General features: G+C 40.9%; 1 long non-coding RNA gene across 1 annotated transcript; it reads left to right on the top strand.

The window, feature by feature from the left end:
* The first annotated feature begins 2466 nt into the window (after window positions 1-2466).
* On the top strand, window positions 2467-12475 carry LOC121109920. The gene is made up of 3 exons (XR_005856098.2): window positions 2467-2578; window positions 5222-5394; window positions 11981-12475. It is a non-coding gene; the product is annotated as an uncharacterized LOC121109920 (long non-coding RNA).
* Window positions 12476-13002: the final 527 nt, after the last annotated feature.

A 13002-nucleotide genomic window follows, 5' to 3' on the forward strand; every position in this document is an offset into this window, starting at 1 on the left:
TTTCTAAAGCTACATTTATCACTGTAATTTCAGGCTAATTTCATTTTCCATTCATAAAATATGATTTCAGTTTCTGTATCTCTATGAGCTGTGGAAAAGGAACGTGCCTGTTTTATAAAACATGTTTTTGTCAAACAATGTCAGAGGTGATGTACATACTGATAACCGGAAAAGGCTAAGCTTATCTTGGCATCTTCAACTCGCATTGCACGTGCCTTAGCACTGAAGACCATGTGCTGTTGAAGGCTTCGCTTTTGAATCTCAATAGGCCAAATTTTCAGCATTAGCTTTGATTTATCTGTTTTTCCAGACCTCCTGGTCAGGAGGCAAACACAGCGCCAGCCATGCTGGAAGCAGGAGCCAGTTGGGACAGCATTCCTCAAAGTCAAGCCAATGAACCAAAAGAGCTGTCCCCAAGGGCTGTCCACCCTCTGGTCCTTCAGTCACCAGAGCAGAATGAAGGAGGCACAGCTGGCTCACTGTCCTTCTCAGATGTATCACACACCCAATGTTTGTCTATCAGGACAGGGAGCTCAGCTGGGTCTTGGTCTGCCTGAAGGGCGCAAGGAGAGTCTCCCAGAGCCAGGGTGAAGCTTCCAGATGGACTAGAGGGAAGGAAAATACCCATGCCATTCTCAAACATGCCTCAAGTTCACCATCAACGTAGTTCGCTGCAGGTAGTTGCACAGTGTCTGGTAACTTGGCAAATAGTGGCTTTTGACATTTTCTCTTTGGACAAATGCATGAAGAATGAATGAATTCTCCTAGAGTGAACTGTACCAAATTCTGGACCAAAATCTGTAAAACACTGAACCCTCTGCTCATCTTTTGTCGTGGCTGAGCGTTTAGCATCCACAGTCTTTTTCATCTTGCAACGCTGATGGACAAATAGACAAAGCTGCCCATGATGATAACGTCTCTGCAGAGTTTCCTAGACATCTAATAGCTCAGATAAAACCGGGACCCATATCAGTGTAGCTATTTGGTGTTTTTTTAATTTATATGGAAATGAGGCCATCTTCTACCACCATTTTCTTTCTCTCCCTCTTGCATAATCTCCTTTCCCATGAAGGAGGCAAAATATACTACGTACGGTTTTTCGTTAGTAACGAAGATCCGAATGGTTAGTTCTGCATACAACAGCTTGCACATTCCCACTAATCGGAGTATGTACTCAGGCTGTGGACACACATGCTGTCCTGGTCTGAAATTACTTCCAGGTTAGGACATCACTGCCTGCTCATTTCCCCTGCTTTCTCTCCTTCACATTTTATTGGTTTGTTAGAAATTAGCCACAAATCCGGCCTACTTTTAGAGTCTTTTGCATTCATTTGTTCCAACTGTTGTACTCCTCTCAACTCTTCCTCTCATACAAGTACAATTTATTCCCACACATGGCAGGCATGCTCATGAATTATTTATATTGCTTTGATAACTTATACTTTGAAAATAATGAGGGAAGCAAATGTTTCCAGTGTAGGAGTCATAACAAGCAAGAAATCCAGCCAAGCTGCTGGGCAAGATGGTGGTAAAATGCCCCAAGTTAAAAAAACATAACTTCTCAACGTCCAAAGAAACATCACAAGAGTCATTCAAAGCAATCACCTGCCCTGAGAAACAGTGCTGTTCAGCTCAAATTAGGAGCCAACATCTTGCAATGACTAAAGAGGCTCTCATTTCTCCAGTTTACAGCCTGCACATGGGAAAAAATTTTGGCAGACTGAGGGTTGAATACACGTACAGCTGTCTCATCTATTGCATCTGACACACGTCCTGGACAAAGGTTGTGTGGGATAAACCAATGACAACTTTCCCACATACTTGCACACAGGGAGAAACTACCACCTCCCCTCACAAATTAAAAAGACTGAGGTCTGCTGAGAAGAAGAAAATTGACTATACACACCAGGGGAAAACACTATGTGATACAGTTTCCATGGTGCTTTGGTCTTACATTGCACTGAGAAAAAAAGTCAGGCTCTGCTTTTGCTTCCTGAACAGAGTCCACCTCACTAAGCAGGGGATGCAATATCTAATGAAGTAGTTCATTTAGGCAGAAATTTGGTAAGAGCCTGAGAAAATTATTCAATCCTTTTCAGGCGTTAAACAAAACAGAAATGGGCAGGAAAGGATACGCTATCTCAGCAAAGGAGCAAGGAAAGTAGCAAAATGATGACTTGTTTTACAGAGACTTCACCCTAAGTTTGCGCAGAAGTGGTAGGAAGTAAAGCTTCATGAAGGCATTGTAATGTTAGCAGCCTGGAGTGCAAGGAATCAGCCATTTCACCCCACATACTGACTGCTGGGGCTTTGAGCAAGGCAGTCTGCCCGTGGGCTGACATTGACGGCAGAAGAGGCCATGCGGCCTAGCATCACGTACTGCCTGACAAAATGTCTCCTGTGATACTTTTGTCACCAGGACTACTGAGCTGGATTAGATCAGTACGGATGTACGTTCCATGGGTTGTCATAGCAACGAGGAGCTAGGCAGGTGGAAAATGGCTCCCACCTATCTTCCCCAGAATTCGTGGGGCTGTGTGGGATGGAGCTGGGGGCTCAAGGCCTTGAGGCCTGGCAGGTGAGGCCTGGAAGATGGCCCTGCCTGCAGAAGCCTGTGTGCCCCTGTGCCTGGGCAGCTCTGAATCCCAAGACCCAGAGGCCCTCCAGTCTCTCCTTCCTTTTCTTCAATAGATTTAAACTTGGCATTTCTCTGCTTTGCGATGGATGTGCAAGAGGAACAAACACTGAAATACTTCAGGAAACTGATAATTCTAAGGTTTCAGCTGTAATTCAGTATGGTTGGTAAATGTGATAGAAAAAAAAGTTAGATAAATATTCTAAAAGTATAATTCAATGAGGATTTGCAGTCTCTATGTTTTACTCACTAGGCTGCACAAAAAGAAAAAGAAACTTCAAAATGAAGATTCCTAATTAGAGATTTTACTTTTTCCCTTGGAACATTTTGACATTTTCTTTTTGCTGTCCTGCAGCAAAGTTATTTGAGACTTAGCCTCGTCTCCCACCAAAGCCAGTGAGAACCACAAAGCACTGTTTTTCCTGGAGCCGAGTGACATAATACTCAGCTGCACTTCCTTAGCAGGCCATATTGCCCAAAGACCGTCAGTCTTTTACTTGTTCTGTATTGATTTGACAGATTGTCTGTCCCAACCTACTCCATTCTCCTTACACATTTTCCAGAGCCAAATACTATATTGAACAGTTTTTTGTGCTGTTTAAAAAAATTGTATTTTTCCACAGAAATCAGTCCCTCCCAATTTTAAAACCCCTCTGCCAAAAAAACGTCACCCAAATATCTTAATATCATGTTTCTTCCTATTGTTGATTTTGGAAACTGTTGGATCGTTTGGCTGTAGTTCTGTACCCTCAAAGAAATCAGCTGGAGACAGAAAAATGTCAGCTCAAATAGTTTAAGCCTGGTAAAATGATAAGCAAATGAAAACAGCCTTACTAAGATTGAGAAGCCCAACACTTGTGCAGCCAGATATCCAAACTAGATCTTCCACTCATCTAAAGAAAAAACAGATAAGAATTCAGGAAATAAACTTCATATGATATTGCTAAAGTTAATGAAGAAAGACAGGAAGCCCACCTCTAAAGAAGGGAAAAGTCAAGTTACAGGAAAAGGAAATAGGTGTGGAACAAACTCTTCGGTTATGTAGTTGCATCAGTTTGGAGGTGTTCAAAACAAGGCTGATACAAAAGGTCACTATAACTGTTCCTCACCAGGGTTTGGACTAGGTGACCTGAAAGGTCTTTGCCAAAGCTATTATCATTGGTACTGTGATACCTTTATAAGACAGCTTTTGTACTCCAATAACTCAAAAATTGATGTTCTTTTTAGAATGACATTTCACAGCCTGTAAATCCTAAAATGGACTAATGGGTTTGACTTTTTGGGGTAGAAGATTGGTCTTAAATGTATAGGACTAGCTTGTGCTCAAAACTTTTGAGCCTTTATTTGTTGGATGAGAAATGGCTCACATGCTTCCCCTATTGATAATGATGGTTCAGATGATGTCATTAAAGTTGAGAAGGTCAACAGTCTGTGAACCACAATTTAAGTAAATGGGCTTTGAGAGAAAGCCTTTGAGCCAGCCCATGCCATGGTTGTCTGACATTAACTAGATAGATACATTTCTTTGGAGATTCGAGGGATACTCAGATGTTTTCTTACAGACAAACTTAAACTCATCTTATGGGTTATGGTATTTCTACAAGTTTGTTTGTTTGTTTGTTTGTTTTTAAATGGAGGCTAATATTCACACGTACGGTTTCTTGGCTTGAAAGGGGATGATTCTTTCTGCACAGAAGAGGACCAAAAAAGATAAGAGATGGTAAAAGTAAATGTGATTGCAATCTCTCTAAGTTACTTCTCCCTCTACTGCTACAGGCACTAACATTGGTTTTAATTACATATAAGACCAACTCCAGGGCTACATCTGAGATATTGCATTTGAGATATATACATTTGAGATAGCTCCTGAATCTTACTCAGCAAGTCCCTTAGCAATTCCTCAGTGCTATTTCTTGAGAACACCTGAGAAAATGAAGAGTTGCTCAGTGCCTCAATCATCATGTAGGTTGTATCAGAATGATGATATTTTTCTCTCGTCATTACAAGTGAACAAATAAAGACAAGTTTGTATGATACTGGTTTGTACACAGATTGTAAAAAAATAAGTCAAGTTAAAAGAAAAAACAGGTGTGGGTTTAGTGTGCACACTGTACTTAAGCAGCAGCAAAACAGAGCCCCATCCAGCTCATGGTGGCATATGGCCCAGAGCAAATAGCAGCTGTACAAAATTTGTGTGTATTTTTTGTACAGTTCCTTTGACCTGAATATTTGTCTTGTGGAATTTCAGACAGAATAAGAAGCTGTATTTGCTGTCAAGGTAGGCATACCACACGTACCCAAGTACCTAATCCTGCATTCCTTGTGCATTCCAGGCACCCACAAAGTCAATGAGAATTTGAGATGCAGAATGAATACAGGGCCAGGCACATCATTTGAATATTTTAAGGAATGTTCTTGGATTTTTACAGTTGATGTCATGTTTTCTACCCCATCAATATGGATTAACAATGGTCCAGAGCAGCAGGAACTCATTTCTTATTCATATATGCTAATTGCATGGTGCTGGATAGCAGCGATTTCTTCCTAAACTTAAAGTTTGTGTGGGGATTTTTTTTTTTTTTTCAGCTAACAGAATAGAGAAAGGATGTGACTATGAAGCAGAGAAGTGAAGAGGATTTAACACAAACACTGAAATATTCCATACCTCTAAACATGTACTCCATACTTTAAAAAGACCTTATACAATTCACATGGATATAATCCATCCTTCCTTAATCTGAACCCCAGCTGACTTTGAGGTAAGACTGTAAATCCTATAGTGTATTTTTCTTTATTGTTTCAATACGTTATTTCATTTTTTGAAATCTCTATGGAGGTAATTCATTAATAGTTTCCTATTTTCATACCACTGCAGTATCCAGTATCTTAGAACAATGCATGAAGTAGTACAACCACTTGGTGTGTGAGACAGAAGTGTATACAAAACACGTGTTATCCTCTTAATAAGAGTTCTAGATCTAATGTTTCATATTAAAATACATTTATTTTGCAGAAGACGGGTCCAAAGGTAACCCGTCTTTGCGCTAAAAGATGGTGTAGTGTGAGATGCTGGTCCTTCAGTTCTGCTAATCTTGGCTGGCTTCTGATGTGCTGGATGGGACTGCTAGCTGGTGCAAATATTTTTGCTGATATTGTCTGGTTATGAGAAAATAGATGGGAGTAGAGTTGTTTCAACTGGCACAGGCCTTCAGCAATGATGTTTTTAAAAATTTGCATTTTTTCTAATGCTTTTTCATTTCCTAATTTATCTGTCTCTAGCCAACTGATCTACAGATTTAGCAAACGGAACTCAGGAGTCTGTGGACAGATGAGCACGGAACAGTGTTATTTATGTTTTCAGATAATGCACACAACAAATCTGTTTTTCTCTCCTAGTCACCAATGCCAACTAGAAACATCTATCATCATTTTATAGGTCATCACATCATCATATGGATATAGAATCTGTTTTTCACAAGCTCTTTGATTAGATTACTAGTATTAGATTATGGGGGCTTTGCTGATGCTAAAAGCCTGTTTACTTATAATTATGAAAATAGTGCCAGCAAGCTACGGCCTCTTTCCTCTCTTTCTCTGCATGCTCTGAATTCAAGGTGCTTTCTGTTCGTCTTTGAGTGCTGTTATATGACATCTATTGCCTTGGTGTCTATCCACCAGCATTCACAGCAGACACTAGAAATTTGGCAGCAGCTGTGGCCTGTGGGTATCTCAGCTGTAAGCAAAGATTACTCGCAAGGCAATTGCATTTGGCTTTAAAATTCCCAATACATTTAAAGGCAGGCAGGGGACCTTGTTTTGAAAACCCAATGAGACCATGGGGTTTGGGAAGAAATCCATCCTTCCGCTTCACCACAGCTCTGCCATGCTGCACTAAGCAGAGCAGTGGCTCAATGACTGGGCATCCCGAGCCCCTGCCTCATCCCATTCCATGTGGGAGGCAGAAGGAGCAATGAGATGGGCACTGGCCAGCCTTCTCCTGTATGCCTGGGAAATCTGCCACTGGAGGAAAATCCCCAGCAGGAGGCTGCCATGTATTGCCTGCTCGTGCAGTGCACGGCATGACGTTGGCATAGGAATCAAAGCAGGGTAGAAGGTCTGTCATAATACGTGATTTTAAAACTAGAAAAACAAGGGGACCGACGCTTTTTTAGTATACGTTTTGCCTTATAGATGGAGACAAAGAGGAGGGGAGAAGACAGTGTTCAAAAGGAAGGAAATGTGTTTATCTCTTACATAAGAAACATCTCTTTGTATAACAACAAGGAGAATAATATTACCTTTGTGCTATGCTAAATAATCAGAGCAACAATTGCAAACACAATTGGACTTTCAAGCAAGAATGAGATGAGAATGCCAAGTCTACCACGGCAGCTCAACAGCACCAGCACCTGGTAACGCTGTTTCTTTCTGTTAGCAAATGAGCATCTGTCTGTCTGTATGTAGAGCGTTTATATCTAATGCTGTCCATTTGGATTGTAGATATTGCATTTCCCTAGAATTAAAGCAACTCGCCTTATAACTTCTGAGAGATTATTAGGTGTGATTTTCAAAAATATCCAGCTTTTATAGTAAAACTCCTTTTTTTTAGAGCTAAACCAGTTGAGGATCAGGCACATTTGAAAATCATATCCACCTTTTTGAAGACACAAAAGTGCATTTTGTATTGACATAATAGTACATCTCATTCCAAGTTTTTCACAACCAGTTGGAAGATAAGTTTCATATCATGCCTAAAATGCACGTGTTTAGCATATTCAAGCAACAAAATAGTAATCCAGAGAAAACCAAATATCCTTTCCCAACTCCTTGCTCTCTTTTGCCTTTACTCCATTCAGTCTGTCCAAGATTGTATGTCCAATGTCCTATCCTGTATCAAATATCTGTAGCTTCTCTTCCCTCCTTAGTCATCATTTAGCCTCTTCTGACACCACCAGACCCATTTGCTAAAAATCTTGTTAATTTTCCTCTTGTTCTTATCCTTTTGGTGCCTCCTTTTCTTTCAGGGCTTCATTCAGACCATGCAGCTCTTGCCCCTTGTCATGGGCAGAATTTTCAGTCTTCTTTCATTATACAAATTCAAATATTGTTCAAGTTCTCCAGATCCATTTCGGTGAATAAAGTGCTCTTTAAAAGCAGTACTGTTAGTAAACCATTTGTGTATCTTGAGTGCAGATCTTTCAATGTAAAATTAGGAAAAGCCCACATAAATTGTTGGGAAAAGAATGTGAATTGCTTTGCTTATTTCACCTGCAAATATTTCAACTCAGAACACTGATATACAAAATATTATCACAGTTTTGTTTGCATCACATACAAAAGCATCTAAGCATTTCTGAAAGTCTAGGAGACTCGGGGACATGTGTCTTTTTTTTTTTCCTTGCCCACGCATCTGCATATTTGATATTTTGGAGGAAATAAAAGGCATTCCCAGATCTGTTATAAAAACATTTTGGCATAGATTTTTTTTTTTTTTTTTTTTTTTGTCATGGAATTTTGAAGTTTGGTGTTTGTGGTATTATAATTATATTCAATATTTAGTTAGTCTTTAGCACTTAAAACTTGTCAGCTGCTTTTCAAGTGTTTCTGTTCACAGACGTTCTTTGTGGTGCATCCCACAGGGATACCTGGTATGACTCTGGGTTCTGAGCACTCAACACTGAGCACTCCTGATCTCTGCTCAGAGACGGAGCCATTTCTGTCATTTCTGGTAGGACAGAATGGCGCTGCTTCTGATTCACTATCTGTTTTTATAAAGGTTTGCAACCTGTTGGTGTTTCTACTGCATGGGCCTGAAGTCTCATCCTGTAGTCCTACTGGAGAGCATGGCCTGGCAAGAGAGGTCTTCTGCTTCTGTTCTTTCTGGAAGGAAATCTTCCTATGCTACTTCTTCAAGGTATTTCCTAGAAAGAGCAACCTAAAGAGAGAAAATAAAAAAGATCAGGCTTCTTCTTGACCCAATATGGGCCAGTATGCCCAGACACATAATCAGTCTCCATTCCTCTGTTGTCAGCGCCTGTTGCTAGTGATGCTTTCATTGCAATTCAGAATTTTGCCTTTCAAGCACAAATGCCTCATGGTGGCCTTATGAACTACAGTAAATTCTGACCTTTTGAATATAAAACAGCTTTATGAAGCAGGGAAGAGTCTAGAGCCTCCATCTGTGGCAAAGCAACACTCCAACCCACAGTGGGAACAAAGAACATCATATGTTCCTGTGTGTGTCTGTTCATAGCAGCAAGAACGGCAGGTGGACTATAAACCTCTGCTTCTCCTCATGAGGTTCAGTGTGTGGGTGGGGGCATTTTCTGCCAAGTTTGAGTCTGTCAGGTAAAGAATTGGTGATGACCTTCAGTTTCTGAAAGATCCTCTGGGCACCTGTTAGTCCTCGGAAACAACCTCACCACCCACTCCTTTAAGAGAAAATTAAAATGTTAGGGTTTTTTGGGGATCCAGATGATTGCTTGACTCTTCCTTCTGATCAAAAAAGAAAAGAAATAGGAGTACCCTAGAAAGGGATAGTGATACAAGGAGAAACCCACTGCTTCTGCTGTTATAAGTTCTCTTTCATTTATCTGACAACAAAAACTCTAAAGAATGTCAGAAGTGGCTTTTCTTTAGAAAAATGTCCCATTTTTTTCCCAAAAGGACATTTACATCCACACGTTGGCCACCCAGCCCCGAATATAATTTTACCAAATTGTTACACTTACATCTATATTTAGACACAAATCCTTTGATGATCTCAGTGGGGTTCTACATGAAGAAAAAGGTCCATTCACGGGAGTCTAATTATAAGAAAAGAGCCCTAACTTGAAAATACAGCGCCTGCCATCTCAGTATAGTATTAGATGGTTGGTGAAGTTTTGAAAGCAAGTTTTGTGGAGCATCAGAAGTAGATTTTCAGATAATGACTCTCCATTTCCAGCTGACATCAGCTGGAATTCCTTGTTCTTGAGACTTCCAGAAAGTAGAGTTTTATACCTTGCTTTACACATCACACATTTTAGAATCGTTTCCCAGGGAAGCTGTGTGTTTTCCATAAAAAGGAAAGAAACTCTACTGCAACTTTTACTCAATTTCAATATTTGTCAAAAAAAAAAAAAAAAGTTGCGTTAGTCTTCCTTCTCCAAATAACCAAGTTAAGGTTTGCAGCCAAAGTTTGACATCTTGAGTTTAATGTAGTCAAAGTGCACAAGAAAACTTGCACATAATTTAGACATCGAAAGCACTTGTTTAAAAGGGAAGAGCAGGTTTAATTGAGCATACAGCCATGTCAACTTGTCACTCCTGGAACAGGTAGTGTCGGCAGAATGGGGCTGTAGATGTCTGACTAAATCCTGAATTTTCAGGGGAAAGGGACTAATCCAGCATTTTTCTGACACCTAATGACCCAATGGAAAATGGAGAACGTTTGGGATTCACTGTATATTCAAGCCCGGGGCGGTATGATAGCAGAAATGGTAAAGATTTATCCCTTTGATTTCTTCAAACTGGAAAGTATTGGCTTAGTTGAATATAGGGAACAGAAAGAAGCCCAGCTCGACTCAGTATTTTGCCTTTTGTCAGAACAATGCAATTGAATTTCTGTAGGCTGACTTCTTGTGGGGTCATAGTTAACCTGGAAGCAATGGTTTCCAGTGTTAAAGAAATCCCGCTGAGCAGGACTGGCTGCAGAAATCAGAGCCTCATTAGTTAAAAAGCAAGGATCAGAAACACTTGTCAAACACAGTACATGTTTTGGATGAATAAAGAGAGGATACTGGATTTCACAGCAACTCCCACTAGTACAGTCTGAGGGATGTAAAGGGTAGAGCATAGCCCTGCCAAAAAGACCCGGGGGAAGTGGTGGATGGCAGCTGGACATGAGCCAGAAATGTGCCCTCACATCCCAGAAAGCCAGCCATATACTTGGCTGCATCAAAAGAAGCGTGGCCAGCAAGTCAGGGAGCTGATCCTGCCCCTCTGCTCTGTGCTATGAGGCCTCACCTGGAGTAGTTTGTCCAGACATGGAGTCCTCTGTACAGGAGAGACATAGATCTGTTTGAGCACCTTCAGAGGAGGGTCACAGAAATGATCCAAGGGATGGAACACCTCTCCTACAAAGGTAGGCTGAGAGAGCTGGGGCTGTTCAGCCTGGAGAAGAGAAGGCTCCGAGGAGACCTGAGAGTGGCCTTTCAGCACCTAAAGAGGGGACTGTAAGAAAGAAGGGGACAGACTCCTCAGCAGAGTCTGTTTTGATAAAACAAAGGGAAATGGTTTCAAGCTAAAAGAGGGGAGATTGAGACTAGATATAAGGAAGAAGCTTTTTTACAGTGAGGGTGGATGCCCAGAGAGGTGGTGGATGCCCTGTCTCTGGAGAAAGTCAAGTTCAGGCTGATCGGGGCTCTGAGCACATGATCGAGCTGTAGGTGTTCCTGCTCCTTGCAGGGGAGTTGAACCAGATGACCTTTAATGGTCCCTTCCAACTCAAACAATTCTATGATTCGGTGATGATTTAATGAATATCTAAAATGGTGTAATGTACTTGTCAACATAATTGCATGATTGTATGATGATCCTGTTAAGCATTACAATTTATTTTTCCACTTTTTTTTTGTTGTTGTTGTTGTTGTTTTGGGTAATTTTGGACTGTATTTTTAAGCAGTTATATGTGAATTACAAAGGAACGAAACAGGTAAGAAAAAATATAATTCAAATATGATCATGAACTGGCTTTTTAGACGTAAGCAGCTATGATAGCTGTACTCCTTCCTCATATCTCTTTACAAACAAGGCTTCATAATGATAATGGCAAAAGGAAGAGAAGTACATAGTCTCAAGAGAATTACGTGCATTCCTCAGAAAATCATACAATACAGATGGTTGATCGTAGCACCATAGCTGTTGGATTAAAAAAAAACAAACCTGGGACATCATGGTCTTCCTGTAGTGAAAGACCAACTAGACAAGGAAAGAGGAGCAATGAAAAGTCACAGAGAAGTGTGGTGGTTTGCTAAGACTGCTCAGTATAAGTTGGTAGCAGAGCTGGAAAGAGAACCAAAGAATTTTGAAATTACAACTTCACCTAGCAGGCTGTTACCTTCCTGGTGTGCTTCCTCATCAACAAATTTACAGCACCCTTACAAACCTTTTGTCCAGGAGGTACCCTATTCTCCAGCTCCTTGTGATAGAGCTGCTGCTACTGAAAGTAACCATTGTTTCTTTTCTGTAGGAGGCTCTGACTTTCCTTTTTCAGTCATTTCTTAAGAGTCATATGCCATATGGGAGCACCATTCCCCAGAAAGGGACAGCTTAGGTTCATCATGCTCTGTGTTTCTCCCACAGCAGCCAATGCGTACTCTCTAAGCACCCCAGCTATGAGCTTCAGCATCCCGAGGCAGCAGCAGTCTTGCAGAGAATTGGTGGCAGCCTCAAGGCCCTGCCCTGCCCCCAGCCTGGAGGACTCCTGGAGCTGCAAAATAGCCCTACTGAGGGCCTGCAGGGCAACCTTCCTGAGACTGGAGCCTCCATCCACTGTGGTGATATCCCAAAGGATACGAGGCCTCACAGCGCTGCACGCTTATGAGGATACAACCTTAATACCACCAAGCAGCAAGTCACTGGGAGGGATGCATGTCGGTGTGAGTGCTTGTGTGGTGTATTGCAAATACACAAGATATGGCATATCACCAGCAAAAATGAGTTAACTTGGAAATTCCACCTAGGTTGGGCTTTTCTTGGTTCTATTAAAACATTTACATGTTTTTAAATACAATCGCAAAATAACACGCTAGTAGTTTTACTGACAAATAAATACCTTGTAAATACAAGGGTTTCTTACCACCATCACCACTCCATTTATCTTTTGCTTAAGTCCTTCCTCTCCAGAAATAATACAAATCAAGCCTCTGGGGCCTGTTTATGTAATGGGGATTTATGTCATTTCAAGACAAATGGCATTTGCTAAGTTTCAGGGAAACACCTGTATTAATTGTATTTCCTGCTCATGTGTTGCTTTTGTTTGCAATGAAAGAATTCATCTCAGGTGAGTTAACCTTGCTTTTAGAGAGGGCACCTGCAGTTATCTTAGTGCTTATTGTAAATCAAAACATGTTGAGCCTTTAAAGCAGTGAAATAAAGAGGTGCTGACAAGAGGGTATGCCAATAGGATTAGGAGCTTTTCTCACCGCTTGTATTATCAGGATGGAGAATTGAGTCATGTTAAATTACAGGGGGAAGAGATATTCCCAGAAATTCCACAGATCAGAGATTGACTCTCTCCTTCAGTAAGCCTATGGATAGGAGGGGCATTCTGTGCTTCGCGAGATTAAGAAGGAGAAAAAAAAAAGAAGAAGAAGAGAAAAAGA

The sequence above is a fragment of the Gallus gallus genome, chromosome 2 (genome assembly GCF_016699485.2).
Source record: "Gallus gallus isolate bGalGal1 chromosome 2, bGalGal1.mat.broiler.GRCg7b, whole genome shotgun sequence".
NCBI classification, from domain to species: domain Eukaryota; kingdom Metazoa; phylum Chordata; class Aves; order Galliformes; family Phasianidae; genus Gallus; species Gallus gallus.